This window comes from Xenopus laevis, chromosome 7S (assembly GCF_017654675.1).
Source record: "Xenopus laevis strain J_2021 chromosome 7S, Xenopus_laevis_v10.1, whole genome shotgun sequence".
In the NCBI taxonomy this organism is placed as follows: Eukaryota; Metazoa; Chordata; class Amphibia; order Anura; family Pipidae; genus Xenopus; species Xenopus laevis.
The window spans coordinates 52,480,841-52,500,512 of NC_054384.1; the positions used below are offsets into that span (position 1 = coordinate 52,480,841).

Below are 19,672 nucleotides of genomic sequence, written 5' to 3' on the forward strand. Positions count from 1 at the left end.
CAGTAAATGTAATAAAGCTTCTTACTGGAAAATTCATTATGTTTGCTCCAAAAGATTACGACACCTTCAAGCACTTCTTAAGAGTGCGCAATTAAAATAAGCAATGCAATAACAGTTTAAGGAACAATATTACATTGTGAGATTTTCAGTCGTATTGGTGCAAATAGTTTTTCTCTTTGTGACTTTACATTCCCCCCTTTATGACTACAATCTCCACTGTATAATACTACAAATACAAAGAGCTATCTATACTGTCTAGTGTATTTATGTGTATACATTACACAATACGCATAATAATTTCAAATATACATTATAATTTATATATAAAATATACAGAGTATATATATATATACTTCTTGAGATCAAGGGCTTGAAACAATACATATGTCATTTACTGCCTTTCTTTCTAAGCAAATGGCAACTATACACTAAAGACAGTGAATAATAGAAGGCACTTTGTGTGTGGCAGCCGCAGAGTTAATGTCAGGCGTTTGTTCCTCTGCCTTTACCACCCTTCTGTACCAATATTTTCAGTGGCTTCCATCACCTTCCTCCCCCGCCCCCTGATCTTGGGAAAAAAACCCATCAAAATAACTATTTTATGTCTCCAAATATGCAGATCATTTTGTTTAATGAAAGATGCTTGACGTCTGCGATCCAATTAATATGCAAATGCAGGCAAGGATTTATTTGTGACATTCTGTCTGGGTGAGAGAAAACAAAAAAGGCCTGTTAACCAAAACACTAATTGCTGTGACTGATTGTCACATATCATCATTTTCATTGGAGCTCCTCAATCCCTAGCTAGGAAGATGCTGGGAGCTGGAACTCCAAGGAGAAACAGGGCAATTCTCTCCAACACAAGATTCAGCCGGGGCCATGTCCCTAGGGCTTAAATGGTTTCATAGCCAGACTTCTCCGATACTATGTAATACCATAAAATACAGAACTGCCATAGCCACGATCAATCCCACTTTTGCGAGCCTTCGTGCAGGCACCCTCACATTTTATATACAATAAGAATCAAGCATGGGTATGCTCGCAAATATTACTAACTCAGATGTCTGCAATAGCTTCTCATTCTGTGCCCACAGAGGCAGATATCCAAAATCACTAAAACTATCCAGCAATATACAAATACCACTATCTACTTTTTTACTACCATTTAACCCTCACTATTCAAGCAAATGTCTAATAATGGTTCATTTATTAGTTCATCTATTGATATACAGTGTTATATCCAGTTTAATACAGTGATCACATCAGAGGGTGAGTGACCAAATTAATAAGGGCCATATATATAAAATGATCACATACAGTAGTTATGCTTGGAATCAACAGTATTGTACAAACAAATCTGTGCCCTTGAGTACAGCATTACAGTCGGAGTGACAATATATGGATATCTATCATAAGATGAAAAGGCTCATGAATTCTTGCCCATGTGATCACAGTAAACAACAATACATTCCCTTGTTATAAATGTAAAACTGACATATTTTCTAACCGAGCAGACATTTTAATATTTTCCCTCCCTTGGTCACAACTAAATGTTATTTTAATATCTTAAAGTGATACTGAAACTAAAAAAAAATACTCATGAAAATATTAAAGTACATAAAAAGTTACCTATAGGTCATGTTGATCATTTTTTTGCTGATAGGTCTGTTTTTGTAAGTAATTGTTTATTGACTTTCCTAAAATAAAGGTGTAAAAAAGGGTTTCATTTGTGGTGTCAATATTTCTTTAAGAAAGGCCTTCATTATAAAAAGTCTGATTAAGACATGTCTGAAAGTGGAAGAAGTTTGTTTAGTATTGCAAACAACAGAGAATGAATACATTTAGGCAGGGTCGACTGGGGACTGGGGCTGTGGTATTAAGGGCCCACTGACCCTGGACGCAGCTGCAACCCCCCTCCCCCTGGGCGTGCATGATTGTGTACCTAATTTTGCCGGGCCTTAGAGGGAAGTTGGGGGCAGCTAGGGCAGGGAGCCAGTCTAGGCCAGCGGGGCCCATGAGAGCCGGGGCCCATCGGCCCAACCCAAGCCTGTATTTAGGGGGAAAAAAGCAGTAGTACTGGCATTGGGAAAAGTTGCTCCCTGATATTGCAAGATATTGCATGTTTTAAATTTAATTTTGGTTTTCTTGAGTTCAGCAGATTAAAATGAAATAACCTACAAATTACTTAATACGTTGTAAATCTGGGTAAATGAAGGCTTAATGTGCAGCACATGTCAGAGGGGAGCAGGGATTTAGAGGAGTGGAATTCTTCTTTACAAAGACAACAGTGAAATTATAATTTTTCTTTTAAGCTGCAAACATGCTGCATTAAATTGTCCATGGCTGACAGAAAGAGAGAGTGAGAGTGTGTAAAAGAGTCAGACAGGGACAGAGAAAACAAGAAGATTGTGACTATAGAAGCATTTGCTTTTGATTCAATTCCAGATTCTAAAAAACAGGGCAGAACATCTTAGCGATGTCTTATTAAAACAATTAGGTTTCCCTTGTATGTTCCATACACTGTCTGCCTTATGCTCCTTTTGTGGTCCATACTTTGCCTGCCATACGCTATCTGTGGGGCATGAGCCTAGTAGGGTTTGTTCTGGGGGTTTGTTAGCATTTGGAAATTGTTGTTATGGCCCGTAAGATGATTAATCGTGTGCTGGGGAAAAATCGGTGTGTTTTTCAGATTTTTCTCCAGAATCGCTCAATTTTTTTTGGGCTATTTCCAGATTTTTGCCTGAAAAACAGAAATAGTTTGATTTTCGTTAAATCCAGTGTAGACCACATAAACTTCCAAATAGGATATTGACCTTTCCCATTGACTTATATACAACCCTCAAAGGTCTGAAATGCAGGATTTTTGGATTCAGACTTTTTCCATCAACGGGGTATGATAAATCTCAAAAGATTTGAGATTTATTTTTCCACTAATTATTTGGATTTTATACAAAAAAAACAAAAATATTTGGTATTTGGACTAATGAATAACTCCCTTAATGTGGACACAGTCTTAAAATATCTTGTGATAGCATGGGTGTGGTTTAAAATGGGTGTGGTTTAAAACAGGGAGTGGTCAATGGTGGCTTCCATTATTGGCCCTCCACTATATAGACCAGAAAAATTCTGGCCCATGGTACCACAGAAGTTGGATAGCACTGCTCAGCAGGATCAGGGTACTCAGGATAAATGAAAAGAATGAACACAAAGTGAAATGAATGTGCAAAGTTGGGTGAAAAATAGGGTAAAATAGTTTTGAGAAACTAGGAAACGGGTTCAGGGTGTATGGTGGCTTATTGATGAAGACCTTAAGTAAAACGTGTGATTGCTATAGAGCTATAGAGCTTTCTTTGCCAACAAAAATGTCCCTACTCTTCATATATTTTACACACCTTTTCCAAAGTTCAGTTTTAGCACTTGGAGGCTTATTTATTAAAAGTCGGGTTTTAGTGTTTTCAGAGGATTTAAACCACACCTAAACTCACAAACTCTAAAACCATGACTGTCATTGGATTTAGTAAAAGGTATAAAATAAAAAGTACAAAAAGAAAGAGATGAACAATGCGGTAAAAAATATGAACACCTAAAAATTCGAAGTTTTTTAACAATTCCTAGCGGGGAAAAAAATTACGAAAACCTTTTTAAGTCCGAATTGATTAAAAGCGGTCCAATAAGATCAGCACAGCTTAAGTTTGGTATTAAAGGTTTTTTATGGTCTTTTGTTTTTAGAACTTTTTAGAATTATAGGAAAACCACACATGTTTTGAGACTCGTGGAAAAAAAAAACATCGCAATTTGATTAGTTGTTAGTAAATGGGCCCCTTAGTCTCCCTCTCTCCAGGTAGGTTTTCAGATGTCCAGGACATATCAGTAATCATAGGATCACATACTACTAAGTTAACAAAGACCAACCCTGGCGGCTAATTAATATCCCATTGTCCACCTAGGCCCCCTGTGTGGTGGACCTTGCTAAGTAGAATGGGGCCACCAAGCGGGTAGTAGCCAAGGTGCCTGGTAGAATGTGGACACGGGAGTCTGAAGACCTGCAGGCTGAGGGGAGTGGAAAAGGACAGTAGTGTGGGGCCCAGATATGTCTTTGACAGGGGGCCTGGTCCAGTAAGGTTATGCCACTATAAGCCAATTATATACAGTACTCATAAGCATAATTGGGTTTGTTTACTAACAAATTGTCTTCTGCCAGTTACCCATTACAACTAATCACATTCTTGCTTTGTTGCATAGTTCTACCTGCAGCTGGGTGAACAAAGTTACTTACTCAATGGCTGTATGGGATTCACAGCTAAGAATGTTTAGTTACTTCAGAAGCACTGCTTTAGTTTATATAAAAAGCCATGGAGGCAGCCATTTAAACTTAATAGGTCAAAAAAGCAAATTTATTAACGGAGTACAATAGTTTTAATTATGTCATAAGAAGATAAACAGGGGTCGAATGTCCTTCTCAGCTTTCTACAGAAAATAAATAGTTTACTTGTAGGTGCTGGACAATTGGATAAACACATTTTACATAAATATTTTCTCTTTTTAATGTTACTGGTCCTTTAAGTACTCAATTTACTTTACATCGTATGTACTTACTGAATGTAGTAGGTGTAGCTCCATAACATTATCTCTGTCATAACTAAACAAACTACTGTTTCTTTAACTGAAAGAAATCTTTATACACTTGTGGTTTTGTCTTTAAAGACATATTTTGAACACATTTTAAATGCAATTAATTATTTGAATTCTAACTTAATGTACTATATATATTAGGCACCTACACATTATCTTAAAGGGGAAGCATCTTGAAAATAAAAATATAATATAACCTTCATCTCTTGGCAATAAGACAATCTGTGTTGTCTCTGTAATAAACAAGTTATTCTTCACTCTTAGAAATCTTCTCGTGTTCATACACAAGACAGAATTTGATTGATGCATTTGTTTTTTTTGGGGGGGGGGGGGGCTTTGCCTAGAAAATTTATTAAAGCTCATTCTTTAAACCAATTGCAACATTTTGAAAGAGTGAGGTCTTATACATACAGTATTCTAAAGGAACCCCCCCCACTGACATATAATATCTAACTGTCAATTAAAGTCTGACTCCTGCCTGAAGAGAGAATGAAAAAAGACAGATTGCAGAGATGTATAAATATATAAAAATAACAATACAAAGCCGATGTATAAATATATAAAAGTCACAATACAAAGCCTATAAGTAATTCATTCATACTCATATTATATGGCAGCTTAGAAACCAGTGCATACTGTAACAGATTTTAACAAGCTCTTCTGTAGCATTAGCTCTATGACCAGCAAATCTCATTTACTACTTGATTGTTTTCGACAACCTCTAAGCTTAGCTTTTTAACTGCTGCCCACAGCACACAAGGCTTCAGTGTCATGGACACTCATTAGATGGCCTAAAAAGCTGCATGCATGCTCCTATGGACAAAGAAAAAACAACCACATGCACACCCAGACCCATAAAGCATGCTCGGTGCTTAGTATGTCAGGAAATGGAACTCCCTCCAAAGTATTAATTAAAAGAAAGGCTACTAGCACACAAAGCTGATCCAAGGGGTACTAACCCCTACATTTTATTTACCAAAACCAAACAACGTTGCTCCCCCAAACAGTTGTATGGTTTTGCTATCATAGACATTTAGGGGCTAGTTCCCCATTTGATTGGCTTTATATGCCAGTAGTCTTTCTTTTCATCATGCTCCTGTGGCCAGCTTTGACGGCCTGTATTATTACTGTTATAGAGCTATACCTCCATGCTGTTAGGGTGCAGCATATAAACTACATCATTAGCATCTTTTGTTTATCTAGCATCAGCAAGTTACACAGTGAACTACAATAAATTAAAATTTAAACACAACAGAGGTAATGATCGACAAATCAAGAATTACAGAATAAAAGTGTGATCAAAGGGCCGTCCTCTCAAGGGAACAGGCGACATATAAGGATGATGAAAACTACTGGTGATTCTTTATGGTATGCTGACTTCTACCCATATTTATTTTAGATTTTAGTGACCCTTTAATAAGCTACTAGTTTTTTTGCAAGTTTTAATGGCATGCAAAATATGCAAAGTATGCTACTTTTAAAAGCAAAACTTTAAAACAACATATATTAATAGAGTAGGTACTTACTGTCTAATGTAGCTTCTTCACATTATGCTTGTACCCTGCAACATAAAAGACAAAAGAATTCTCAATACCAAAAACAAGTCTAAAAAGGAAGAAAGAAAATGCACATATCATTATTATTGAATATACAGAATAAAACTGAAAGGTGCTTCCAATAAAAATGCAATAGAAGATTGCCACTTTGAAATGTTGGCGTGCTGACCACATTATAGTTAGTGGCACAGGCCCTCAAGAGCCTATATGATGAATACAGCCCTGTGTCCAAATACAGTGGAATAAGTATTGTTTTCACGGTATAATTAAAGTAAAGAAATGGAATGTGTACATTTCACTTACTTACCCCAGTAATACAATGTCTATCTTCTCAAGAAGATCTAGCTACATTGGCAGACATTCTTTGCCTTTTTAAAAAATATAAAATAACTATGTCACTTGTGGACAGGGCAGGGCAGGTTTTAGGGGCAAATATTCGAATTAGAATTGTTTCCATGGTCGAGATGTGATAAATCTCACATTCAAATTTACATCCAAGTTGGTGCTTTTAAATTATAATTTGTGAGTTTTGATTCAAAAAGAAAATTCAAAAATTCAAATTTACTATTCGAACCTTAATAAATCTGCCCATACTGTTGGTGCATCCTTAATATTGCAGTTACGAATGTGTACTCTTGGGAGTAAAGACTATAAATCAGTGATCCCCAACCAGTAGCTCGCGAGCAACATGTTGCTCTCCAACCCGTTGGATGTTGCTCTCAGTGTCCTCAAAGCAGGTGCTTATTTTTGAAATCCTGGCTTGTAGGCAAGTTTTAGTTGCATAAAAACCAGGTGTACAGCCAAACAGAGCCTCAATGTAGGTTGACAATCCACATTGGGGCTACTAAATGGCCAATCACAGCCCTTATTTAGCATCCCAGGAACATTTTTCATCCTAGTGTTGCTCCCCAACTCCTTTTACTTCTGAATGTTGCTCACGGGTTCTAAAGGTTGGGGATCCCTGCTATAAATTGTACTGTCTTTATCACATAGTGACAAATGCATGTGAAGACGAATAATTACTTGTCTAAATAATTTGGTTTTCTATTGCACTGCTTGACATAGTTAATCCCCCCAGAAGAATGTCCTTTAGCATTAACACCTTCAGTACTCATACGCAAACACCCTATACTCGTGGCTCATGTAATCAGCCATTTTAAAGGGGGTCACCTATAAATATTACAAACTACTTGTGTTTTTTTCTAACCATTCGAGATATAAGTTTTTCATAAAGGCCCCTTTAAAACTGGAACCATACAAGCTATGAGAGAAGAAATCAGGTTTTCATTTATGGAACTAATAATGGGTTGCTTTCTGTAAGGGGCATTGACAGAATTTTATGCTCTTAGTATATTTGTAATATATTTTATATATTTTAGATAATATATATATTTAAGTTAAGTCCACCCCTAAACAAGGTCAGACAACAAATGTTACTGCCTTAGTTGTTTGCATTTTTAATTCCCATAAATGTTTTGTACAACGTGCATTTTAAATTCATTTATTCTTTTAGAGAACAAAAGGACACTTTTCTTTACAACTTTTGCACCAGCAACACACAATATTGCTGCACCTAAAATTTCTGCTGACAAACAGGGGGCAATTCATCAGGAATCTGTATTTTTTACAAAATGGTAAGAATGCTTACTGCTGTTTATACAAAGCCAGAGGCTTCCAGATCTATCAAGATTATCTGAAACTTAAATCCCCATATTAAATTTTAGAGGATTAATGAATCATTGGCTAACATTGAGGTCTAACACCCTACTAAAGAAAATGATGTTTGACTGTTGAGAGCAGTAGAACACATTCTGATGAATTGATACAATGATCTTCTTTTGATAAACATGTTCATTTTCCTGGTTGTCCTGTGTTTGGTAATAGTGCTAAAAAATGTGAATCTGGAGGAAATTTACCAGTTTAATTTAAATAAATGTGCCCCCAAGTTTTTTAGTGGTAAATAAATGTCTTCTTTCGTGCATGAAAGCGCTATCCCAGCATCTGGTTAACAAACTACAAGAAGTCATGCTTGGTAACATGGACTAATCTACTAAGCAATGCAAAGTCCAAAACCTAATGCAGGGATATCAACATTTTTGGCTTTTTAGGCTGCATACTTCAATACCTGATTGATAACTGTGTGCCACTTAATTTAATTTCCTTGCAGTTGCAGCACATTGTTGCTTCCAGATGCCATGGAAGATCATTTGGGGCAGGGGGCCGGGGGTATGTTTCACAGCAGCACAAAGCTTTTCTTGGCTCTTGGCTGCCGGGCCACTTTCCCACATTAATATTCTGGGGGAGCCATGGTCCCTCTGGTCCTCCCAGTTACAACACATATGGTTGATTCCTCCTCTTAGGTTTTTCAAATAATTTGCCAATTAAACATTTTGTAAATACTGTATACTGTTTGCTATGATAAGACTATAAAGTGCCACATATCCCGGCAGATAGTTTGTCACATTGAAAAAGGAAAAAAAGAATTTGATAAATCAAGAATTTTCTATGGTATTTTAAAAAGGAAAAAGGAAAAATTTAAGTCCAGTTGCACATTTGAAGTGCTCCATAAAATGCCATTAGAAAATAAGTATTCACAGCTCTAGTTAAAGTGTACCTGTCACCCAGACATAAAAAGCTGTATAATGAAGTCCTTTGCAAATAAAGCATGAAATCCAAATATTTTTTTCTTTAAAACATCCATACCTGTTATAAACTCATTTAAAGAATCAACTGCCACATATTGCCAAAATGGCACCTGCCTGTTTACTGTGATTGTGAATTCCAAGACTGAAGGAAACAAAATTTTAATAATAAATATAGTGTGAGCAAAGTGTACTTTGCTCAACTAACCTGAAAAGAATTTGGAATTATTTCTTAGGTTGACAGGCCCCCTTTAAAGTACACAGTAGCCTACTAGCAGGAGATCTGCCTTTCTCACAGGCATTACTTCACTCTGTGATTGATAGGCAGAAGTACTTAGTCCTGCTATCCTAGAAACTACTGTATTCCCTGATGTGGTAACAATGTCCTCAGTAATCAGGAGGCACTCAGTAACCCTACCTATCACTGCCTGTCCTCGTCTGTGTCCACTCTCCCTTTCTTTAGCTGCTTTCCAATGGCGTGCTTGCCATATGGTTCCAGTTAAGCTCCATATTTTTTCTTGTCAATAGAAGACACACTTTCCTTACTGCCAGACGGTTTACAGATTGCTCTATTGGCTCAATTTGGATTTTTTATGACATTTTAAATTAATTTACAGCCACAACAAATATAGTTCAGAATTTTAATGGTGTTGTAAGTAATTTTTATGTAATCCACTCCAGATTTTGGTATTAACCTTTGAAATAACAGTTCACACAGCTACTAAGTTTCATGAGTTAGACTGATATACAGCAGGGCTGCCTGTACACAAAGAACTACCAGAATGTAACATACAGTGTACTAAATATGCCTCCACCTAAAAGTTTCCTAAGGGCTCGTACAGACATGCAAACGCGCATGTAAGTGCAGGACACAGGTAGAATGTAACATGTTCCACTTGCGTTCAGTGTTTACATGTCTGTGTGAGTACAGCCTGGTTTACAATAATTGACTGTGTTTTGTTCTGAACAACCCATAAGGTGGAACACATTAAAACGCAGGGGAGAGCAGGCAAAAACGCTTGTCTATACAAGCTCTTATACAGCAAATCATTGTTTGTGAAACATTAGGAACATGCCTGTATGTTTTTAAAAATATTTGGGATTTAATATAATAATAATGGCAATGCTTTCGACATGTGAGTAACTAATTGCAGCCTATCAAATAGTTAAGTCAATAGATCAAAGCATTTGTATTTTATACCTGACTAATTTCAAAGGAATAAAAAGTAAGTAAAAGCTGAGAGATGGTTAATATGCATTAGGACTAGAACAAATGTCTGCCTCTGTTACTACATAACCATCTAACTGGCACATTAAAAAGGTTAAGTCCCTTCATAGAATTTAGGATTTTTCTCAAGTACTGTAGCAACATTTCAGGAGCCTTGGCATCAAGCTACTTTTGACTGGTGCACTGCCAGCTTGCAGGATAAAATACATTCCTGAAATTCCACTCCTCAGTTCCTCTTGGCATCAAGAACCAACAGTGAAAATGACAGTAGCTACTGGAAAAACAAAATGAGAAGGATGTCATGCCTTGAGGGGCATGAGCTTAGCTGAGAGAGCCATGCTGTATATGACATAAATGCATAAGGGTGTATGTGCATAAGGGTGTATGTGGGTAATTTACTACAATCACATGGCTTACACTTAATAAGACAAGTTGTATTTATCAGAGGCTGACATTCTTACTTGAAAAAAAATAAATGGAAAAGTACAAGGCTTACAGTTTTTTCCTTTCGTATCTCAGTTTAATGGATATTTTGTTTGTCAATAGCGAGAGAAACAATATCTGACAAGGCATTCCAGGCAGCAAATAATAACACTATGTTTTATCTAAATTACAGTATAAGAACTAACAGAAAGGGGCCCTTATGAAAAACATTCAGCAAAGCAAATTTTGAATAGTCCTGAGATTATCTGGGGAGGTTGCAGCCCCTTTGCCCTTCACTCCCTCCTTTCAGCTGCTCCTATGATCATCATATCATATCAGTTTGCTTATTTTTGAGGGGGGTGTGCAGGATATTTTAGTTCTCCTGTCATGAATGTCCTGAACGTTTCTATAGCAATGTTAGCTTGAAAAACAACCTCTGATAGTTGCCAACTATTTTGACTTCTAGTTTAACAACTGCGTTGCTCACATGCTGGGGACAGCTGGGGGGCCTCTGGCTCACAAAAGTGAAATGGGTTTCTAATGGATGCCCTACTAATTTATTCAGGATACAAAGAAAGTATAGTCAGTTTTTTTAAGAGAATAGCTAGAACTTCCTTTAAGTGAGGTTAAAAGCATTTGAGATTTCTCTAAAATACATATTCCTTTCCCAAAGCATGGGTTAAGCAGCAATAGGCTGTTTTGCATTTATTTAAAGTAAATGGGACTAATGAACCCTGACTGACTATACTCTCTAGTTTAGGTTATATATCAACCATCCAAAATGATATGTCTTTTAAAAATGGTTTAAAAGGGGCAATATAAAACAGTGTTCTTCATGAGTTTACGGAATATGTCTGGAGCTGTACATTCTTTTTGAATATCATTTTAATTCCAAATATCTGAGGTTTTGGTTTTTCTTGCACCAATCAGTTCAGAACAATAATATGGTTCTATAAAGCAACTGTGAAAGTGGTTAATAAAACCAACTGTTATAATTTAACCCTGCAGAGAGTATAATGATTTCTCCTTGTATTGTTTTCTATATTTCAGTGAGCAGTGAGCAGCATTAGGCTTTGTTTCCATGAATTTGTTTGCCAGGCTAGCAACCAATGTAACTGATCCCATTCTAACCTACAGGTCTGTACAGTAAAGAAGATCAGGATCCATTTTCTCTAATTTATAAAATAAATACAAATTTGCCTCCCTACTTGCACAGTGTATGGAAATCTTAACATAGTAGGAACATCATATTAACACCCACAATTGCTTCACATATGCATACCTCCCAACATTTTGGAAGTAAAAAGAGGGACAGAATTTTTTTTCGGACAGAATTTTTTTTCGCACGTAGAACAGTGAATGTTTTGACAATGCCCCTTTCTGTGGCCCCTTTTTGTGTCTCAAAATTGTTACAAAGTATCTTATTTGCACCTATTAGCTGTTGTGTGCTCTCTGCTAAAAGCCAATTAAATGAGAAACTTTGTTTCTTTTTCTGGCTGTTCAGTACAGAGAAAATAGGGACTTTCCAGTACAAATGAGGGACTGCAGGTTGAGCTGTCAAAAGAGGGACTGTCCCTCCGAAAAAGGGACAGTTGGGCGGTATGCATATGCAGAAACTTAAGGCAGGACACACTGAGCAGATCATCCACTTTCCTCAGCCTGGTTGTAAGAAGGCAGAGGAAAGCAGATCTGCTGTCATCCACCCGTTGTTTAGCCCCACTGACTAGCGCAGCATCAGCCTGTGTGGATCTACACTGAGCGGATATTGGTGCAGAAATGTGAAAGTCTGCATTTATTGATGAAGTCTGCTCAGTGTAGCTCCACATCCAGAAATATGCAAAGACAAATACAGGCCAAAAGAATGATGACTAATAACACGTTTTGTGTGTTACACACAGCACTTAAGATGGCCATAGACACAAAGATACGATCGTACGAACCATCGTACGATTGGCCTTCCCCCATCTCCCGACCTGCCACTAACCATTCTGATCAAATAAAGTACAAAAGAACAGTTCTGCCCCTGACAGCAATCGAATGAAAGTTATGTCCGACAAAAGCTAGTCAGTCTCCGTCTGAAAATTGCACGATCGGCAATACATGCAGAGATATTATCGACAGCCGACAGAAATCTTTTAACTTGTCCGATCGACCAAATGACCGATCTCTGCTGGACGAAAAATGACACTCCACACACGGTCCGAAAATCATACGAATCCTCAATTCATACGATCAGATCTTTGCGTCGGTGGCCAGCTGTAATCATGTTAAATGTCAACTTTTGCTCCTGTGCCTACAGACGTAGAGTAAACATTGTTGTGCAGTGTATAAAAATGCACTGCACAGCAAGCAAACACTTATAGGTACTGAGTATGAGTCTTAGAAGAGAGGCATGTTCCTTCGGGTATCCCCTCCTGCATAACAGGAGTGCATCATCTGAAAGCAGCAGGCTTAAAGCCAGGGCCAGAACTAGGGGTAGGCAGAAGAGGCATCTGCCTAGGGTGCAATGATGTGGGGGCATTGGGCAGGTATATGTTCAAAGGTCTTCTGCCTACCCCTAGTCTGGGTTCACTCCCTTGCTGCTCTCACCTTCCTCCCTCCCTCTCTCCTCTCAGCTCCCCTCTATCACTCTCCCTTGCATCCCTCCGTCATTCCCCTACCTCCCTCCCCTTCGTTGCTCTCCCCTCTCTCCCTTCTCTTCTATTATGTCGCATGCGTGGGGTAGCCAACTGGGATGCCTAGGGCACCCTGTCGGCTTGGCCAGCCCTGCTTAAAACCTGCTAGTATTATTACTGAGAAATTAGTATGAAAATGTATTAAATTTGATGTACATTGTCTAACATCACACTCACAACTACCATTTTAAAATTTGACACAGTATTGACATTTTATACAGTATACTCCTGCTACTTATTCATTTGTCTATTTTTCTCCTAATAACATATTTGTCAATTTCTCTGAAGTTTGTAAGTCTGGATGCCGGCACAACTCGTGTAGAGGTGTAAATTGCCTGGGTGCAAATAAAGCCCAAAAAGATAAGTATATACCAGAAGGAGGCTCTCACTCACAGGTCTTACAAAGAAATAACGGTGTTTATTTGTCAAAAATAAGAACTCATTCTTATTGTTTACTAATAAACACCGCTAAGACCTTTAAGTGAGAGCCTCCTTCTGGTATGTATATATATATATATATATATATATATATATATATATATATATATATATATATATATATATATATATATATATATATCATTCAAAAAGACCACAACACTGGGAGTTTTGGTGAAACAAGTCAAAAGTTTGTATTTTTAAAGTGCATATACATCCAAGGACAAAGCCCATTGTTTAGCTTCCTCAACAAGTGCCTAAGTATGTGGATTATCTACTACAGCCACTGATACGGGAGACAGGATCCTATGTGCAGGACACTACAGATTTTTACATGTGATAGAGAGCATTAATGGAAATGATCTATCCCTATATATATTAGTAAAAATTTCTTTCATATATAAAAAGTTGCCCATATGCAATAATGTAAGTAAATAATTGGATATTAACAACATAGTCTCAGGGATGGCCCTTGAACTGTTTTGCTAGAATGACAAGATATGAATATATATATATTCATCTTATTATATTTATTGCACAATTCACTTTTATCTAAGTAAGTAGCACATGAATTTTAATATAAATCTACATGGTATCTTATTCATCTTTAAATTATTAGTGATATATATATTCCTGCAAAATATAGCACTCAGCAGGTCCTGTGCAAACAAAAATAAGCTTTTTTTAAATTAATTTACAGTACATTTGTAAGTTAGGTCAGAATGTATGTACATAAATTCATTACTAAATTCTTAAGGCTAAATACAGTATATATCAATTATGATGAGTTGAAATATACAAAAAGTTTTACAAACTATACAAAATTTAGTTAAGAGAATTTATTTGTCAAAAATCACTATAATGTGGCAAATGCTATTTTGTGGTATTTATTTTCTAAATATATATTTTAAAAAACACACTGTGCATATATATATATTTACTGTATAAAAATTTGTAGTTAAACTATGTCAGCGGTTATTGTGGCATTCAGTTCCCGCTGTTTTAGTATGAGTAAGGTAATTTTTATAATACTTTATAGACAGTCCCCAAAAAAACCAACAAATTAATGTCTACTTGAGGTGGTGCAGGATGGAGGACAGAGTGCTCAAAATCAGGACTGTCCTGTCTAAAGCAGGATGTCTGACCACCCTATAATACATTTGCTGTGGGGCCCAGTATATTTTAGGTATGCCACTGGGTACAATATGCTATTCCAACCCAAAACAAAGCTCAAATAGTGCTGCTCTAGACATGAGATAAGGTGAGAACCCTTGCCTCAGACAGCAGCTTGTAGCACATTAGCAGTTTGGGCAAAAGAGCTGAAATTCTGTTTTACTCAAGATTCAGTGCTTCTAGAACAGAAGGTGCAATCGTGATCTCTGCATTTGTAGTGCGGACCCTCTTTGCCCCAGTCACCATTGTGTGGTCTGCGACAATCAAATGCCCCAAATGATAGACAATACACATATGCAATGTGTTACTTCTGAAATGGTTGCTTATGTTTATGTGTGAAAAGCATTTGTTGTCTGTAGAATACTGATGTAGGAAAAACGTTAGATTCTATAACATATATGCTATATATACATCAGACTGCACAATTCCTATATGTCCCTTCTATAAAAATAAGTAAAATATATCCAACTTCCCCCCCTAGAGCACAGCAGAATAAGAAGATTTTTTTGAACATTCTTTTTTCACATGTCCAAAAATTAAAAGACACAAATCAACATTTCCATTAGTTTTGGCTGCAAGCCTCCTTAAATACTCGATAAGCCTGCAACAAGCACACTCCCAAGGGTGTACATGCATTTCAAGAACGGCCTGAGAGTAACAGCAAACTTCTAGCAACTTGCACCTGTCTGGCCAGTACAAGCTAAAATATGGAAGAAAAACATTAAAAATAGAAATTTCTTTAAACTATTGTCATAAAATCAAAGATCCACCACGTCCTTTTATTTTGTTTTTTCCCCCAGTAATTACACTAAAGATGAAAAACTCATAATAAACATCTTGCAATCCCCACCTGCCAACAGTAATTATAATAGACTCAACAATAAATGGTAACACAGCACAGTGCATCATCTTGGGAATTCTCTGGGGTATGTGGATTAGCTCGAAAAGCCTGAATGATTAAAATACACTAATTAAAATTTTGCGTTCCTTGGTAACTCGTCTGCCTGGGCCCCTGGTGTTGGCAAAATGGGAATTAACGTGACAAAAGCAACACAGAGGGGTTTTGTTTTAAATAAAGGTAAAAAACTGATGCAAACAAACTCTTCCTCAGAACAGCAAGAAACCTTCAGCTAATTCCACTTTCGTTCTGGTACTCCAATACCTCTCTGCTGCTATATACAGTCCTTTTTTACTTTATGCGTGCAGCCTGGGATAGTTAAAAAGCAAATTGCATAATATAATAAAGTACAGTAGCATCTAATTCAACTTGTATTTAATTTTTAGTTTCACTATGTTTCACCCCATCCTCACTTTGTTTAGTCATTCGCTGTAATGTCTTTGACATTTAAAGTTATACTGGAGTTTCTTTTTGTCCAGAAACTGTTTGGACTCACAAATGCTCTATATGTCAGGCCACTGCACCCTCTTTGCATTTGACAGGTAGGGTTGCCACCTGGCCGGTATTTTACCGGCCTGGCCAGTAAAAATTATGGTTGATCCCAATGTTATTAATAGGGAAACAAGATAAATACATAGGAAGCCCGGTATTTTATTCCAGAAAAGGTGGCAATCCTATAGACTGGTGGTAATTGCATAGTAATGATTGTTCCAGGGTTTTCACTGTAGCTTGTGTCAAAAGGTGCAACAGTGCCCAATTTGGAACAGGAGGCTGGAGGAAAGTAGTGTAGTGACATTGAGCACAACTATATGGAAGTGCTAGTAGTTCATGTTGATGTGAATGGAGTATTTTGCACAACTGACTATAGGTATTTTTGTAAGCTAGCAACTTTGTATGTAAGAAGCACACCTATACACCAGCAGTTGCCTTTGCAGTCCATTTATTGCAGCAAAAAAAATAGCACAAGCTTTCAGATAGTGCCCCCTTCCTCAGGTGCACCTGCTGCTGCAATAAATGGACTGAAAAGGCAACTGACGGTGTATAGGTGTGCTTTTTACATACAAAGTCGCTGCATAGGATTTGGCTTGGAAGCCAAGGAAGTGAATGCACCCTGGTGATTCAAGTAAGTTGTGTGCGGAAGAGATTCCGTTTCTGGATTTTTGTAAACTATAATAAGTAAAAGACCTGTAAGGTGTATGACAAGGCATTCATTTCAATGCAACGTTAACATACCTGTCTGAGATACCTGCAGATCTGGTGTTGCATAGGACTTGGCTGAAAGCCTGACTTAATTGGTTTCTACATGAGGTACATGTCAGGATCTGCACAGTCTAGAGCTCTGGAATTTGCAGCAAAGAATAAAGCCCTAGAATTTGCAGTAATTGAGAATTATTGTTCCTGGCTAAGGAACTTAGGGTATTGTAGTGGTACCCAAATTGTGACTAAGTGAAGGGGATATAATAAAGATATCAATTATTTTATGGTTTTGTAAATATAACAAATATTTACATTCAGAGTAGTGCCCCTGGATTTTTGCAATATATATATATATAATTGCCTTAAAAACTTTTGAGCTTTAATTGCCTTCAGATTTTTGAGATTTACTCCTTCTTGTGGTCCAAAATTGCAATTACAAATTTGTTAGTCAATAAAACACCAATGCTTATTTTACCTGAATTCTAGCTAGGTAGAATCTTTCTTGCAGCAAATCACTTTAACTGCATGCTTGCATTATTATAATAGTTAAAAATAATAGTTAATAAATATTAGGACATTTCCATAATGTGTGTTTGGATAATTATCTGTAGTTCACTTTAACTGCATGCTTGCATTATTATAATAGTTAAAAATAATAGTTAATAAATATTAGGACATTTCCATAATGTGTGTTTGAATAATTATCTTTAGTAACTGATATTGTAATTGATTTATGAAATTGATGATAGATATATTTAATGCAAAAACTGTAGTTGCAGACTGACGTTTCTTTTTAACAAGAACAGGTCCTGACTGCATGTTAAATGGTAAATGTTATGTATTTTGTTTTTACTGTGTAATAAAAAAAAATTGTCATAGCAATTAAATAATACCTCAAGTGGCCATAAATAATTGTTATTGATATCTTTGACCAAACAAAACACATTGTTTTACCCTAGTGGAGATAAGAAATATAGCATGTAAACAGTGGTGTAACTAGAAATTACTGTGCCCCACAGCAAATTATTTTTCAGGCCCCCAAAATGTCTAAAGATTGACCTGTTTTACCAATATTTATACAAATTGTATATGAATTAGGGCCTTGTGGGGGGACTATACTTCCTGGGCCCCCTACAGCTGCAGGGTCAGCTTCCTCTTTAGTTATGCCACTGCATGTAAACATTTGTTGGCTATTTAAAGTGGTAGTTCACCCTTCTATGTTAAAAATTAAATTAATAATAATTGCAAATTGTCTCAGAATATCCATCTTTTTCATACTGAGGGTGAACTACCCCTTTAAAGGTAAATATGAACCGAATAAATCTTTAAATTGTACATATCCCATCATAAATTCAGGTTAAATCATTATCTAACATAAATTGTCAAATGTGTCTGACAGCATTGCTGTAAAATATCCTTGCTTTACTGGTGGAAACATATTTTTCCCTATACAACACAGTGTCACTTTTGTAATAATATACAATGGGTATAAAGGCAGATATACTTGTGGTTGACCACAGTCTAACCGATGTGTACACTAAATCATGTGAGGAGCACATTCCTGTAATGGCATAGGTGCCATTTCATTTCAAGCAAGGTATGAATCCTTCCTCACTGCAGTTACACAAAAGAAACTGAGCACTTTTGAGTTGCCCTTAGCAACCTAATTGCATCAGTACATTGCACATAAGAGCCAAAGTAACTGAATTTTGATGAAAAGGCGGCAGTAATTTACGGCATCACAAAATTTGTTGCCGTGGTGACGGGTTAATTACATCTCAAATTAACAAAGCAAGTGTGGTGAAATTAAATATAAATCATATTTTCTGCATAAATTATAGGGGTTGATTAGACCGGGGCTATGGGAGACAGAAAGGTTGGCCCACAGAGGGCCTGTGTAGGATTGACTTAAGTCGAGTTTTCAAATGACACAGTAGAAGTCTGTTATCCTCTTTCACACAAATACACTTGCTTCCTCCTCTATCCTCTATCTGGTCACAGCTTTCCCAACCAAAATCAGTAACTCAACTACTTTGAGAGTGTTATTATTTGCTAGTAAGACTTCTTGCAATTTTTTAATACAATATGTACTTTTGTAAAAATTAACAGGTACGAAATGAATAAGGTTCAGGTCAACCTTGCTGAATAAATGGTAATTTTCCAGCAGTTTCTTTCCATACTTTGTTTGACGGTAACTGAGAAGTTTACTTGGGTGCAGCAATGGAGTGCTAAGGTCTTACCAAAACTTTAACTGGCACATATAATAGAGATGTTTGCTGATAAAATACATATACATAAACAGCGGGAGATTAGGGAGCTTAATGCGTGGCTCAAGTCTTGGTGCAGGAAGGAAGGGTTTGGGTTCCTAGAGCACTGGGCTGACTTTTCGTTGGGGTACAACCTATATAGCCGTGACGGTTTGCACCTCAATGGAAGGGGGTCCGCGGTGCTAGGGGAAAGAATGGCTAAGAGGTTGGAGGAGTGTTTAAACTAGGCAAGAGGGGGGTGGGTGAGATAAAGGATTATGGGGAAGCTAGTGTAGACGGGGTAGTGGGGTTAGTAAGGGGTCATGGGGGAGGAGTGAGGGGGGCATACAGTTTACCAGCTAAGGAGGTCCCTCTGTTACAAGGAAAACAGAATAATACTAACTTAACGTATAATTCTTCACTAAGTAATGCACATTTCAAAAGTAAAAGTAGTAACCTCCGCTGTATGCTGGCAAATGCACGGAGTTTGTCAGGTAAAATGGGAGACCTAGAATTAATTGCATGCTCTAAAAATTATGATATAATTGGTATCACTGAGACCTG

General features: G+C 37.0%; 1 protein-coding gene across 3 annotated transcripts in view; it reads right to left on the reverse strand.

Moving 5' to 3' along the window:
- The window catches only part of casz1.S (castor zinc finger 1 S homeolog), a 309,346-nt gene that overhangs the window by 162,056 nt on the left and 127,618 nt on the right, over window positions 1–19,672 (reverse strand). For all 3 annotated transcript variants that reach the window (XM_018227624.2, XM_041571250.1, XM_041571251.1), the window contains exon 3: window positions 6,159–6,193. The gene's annotated coding sequence lies outside the window, so the exon portion shown is untranslated. The remainder of the gene's footprint in view (window positions 1–6,158; window positions 6,194–19,672) is intronic.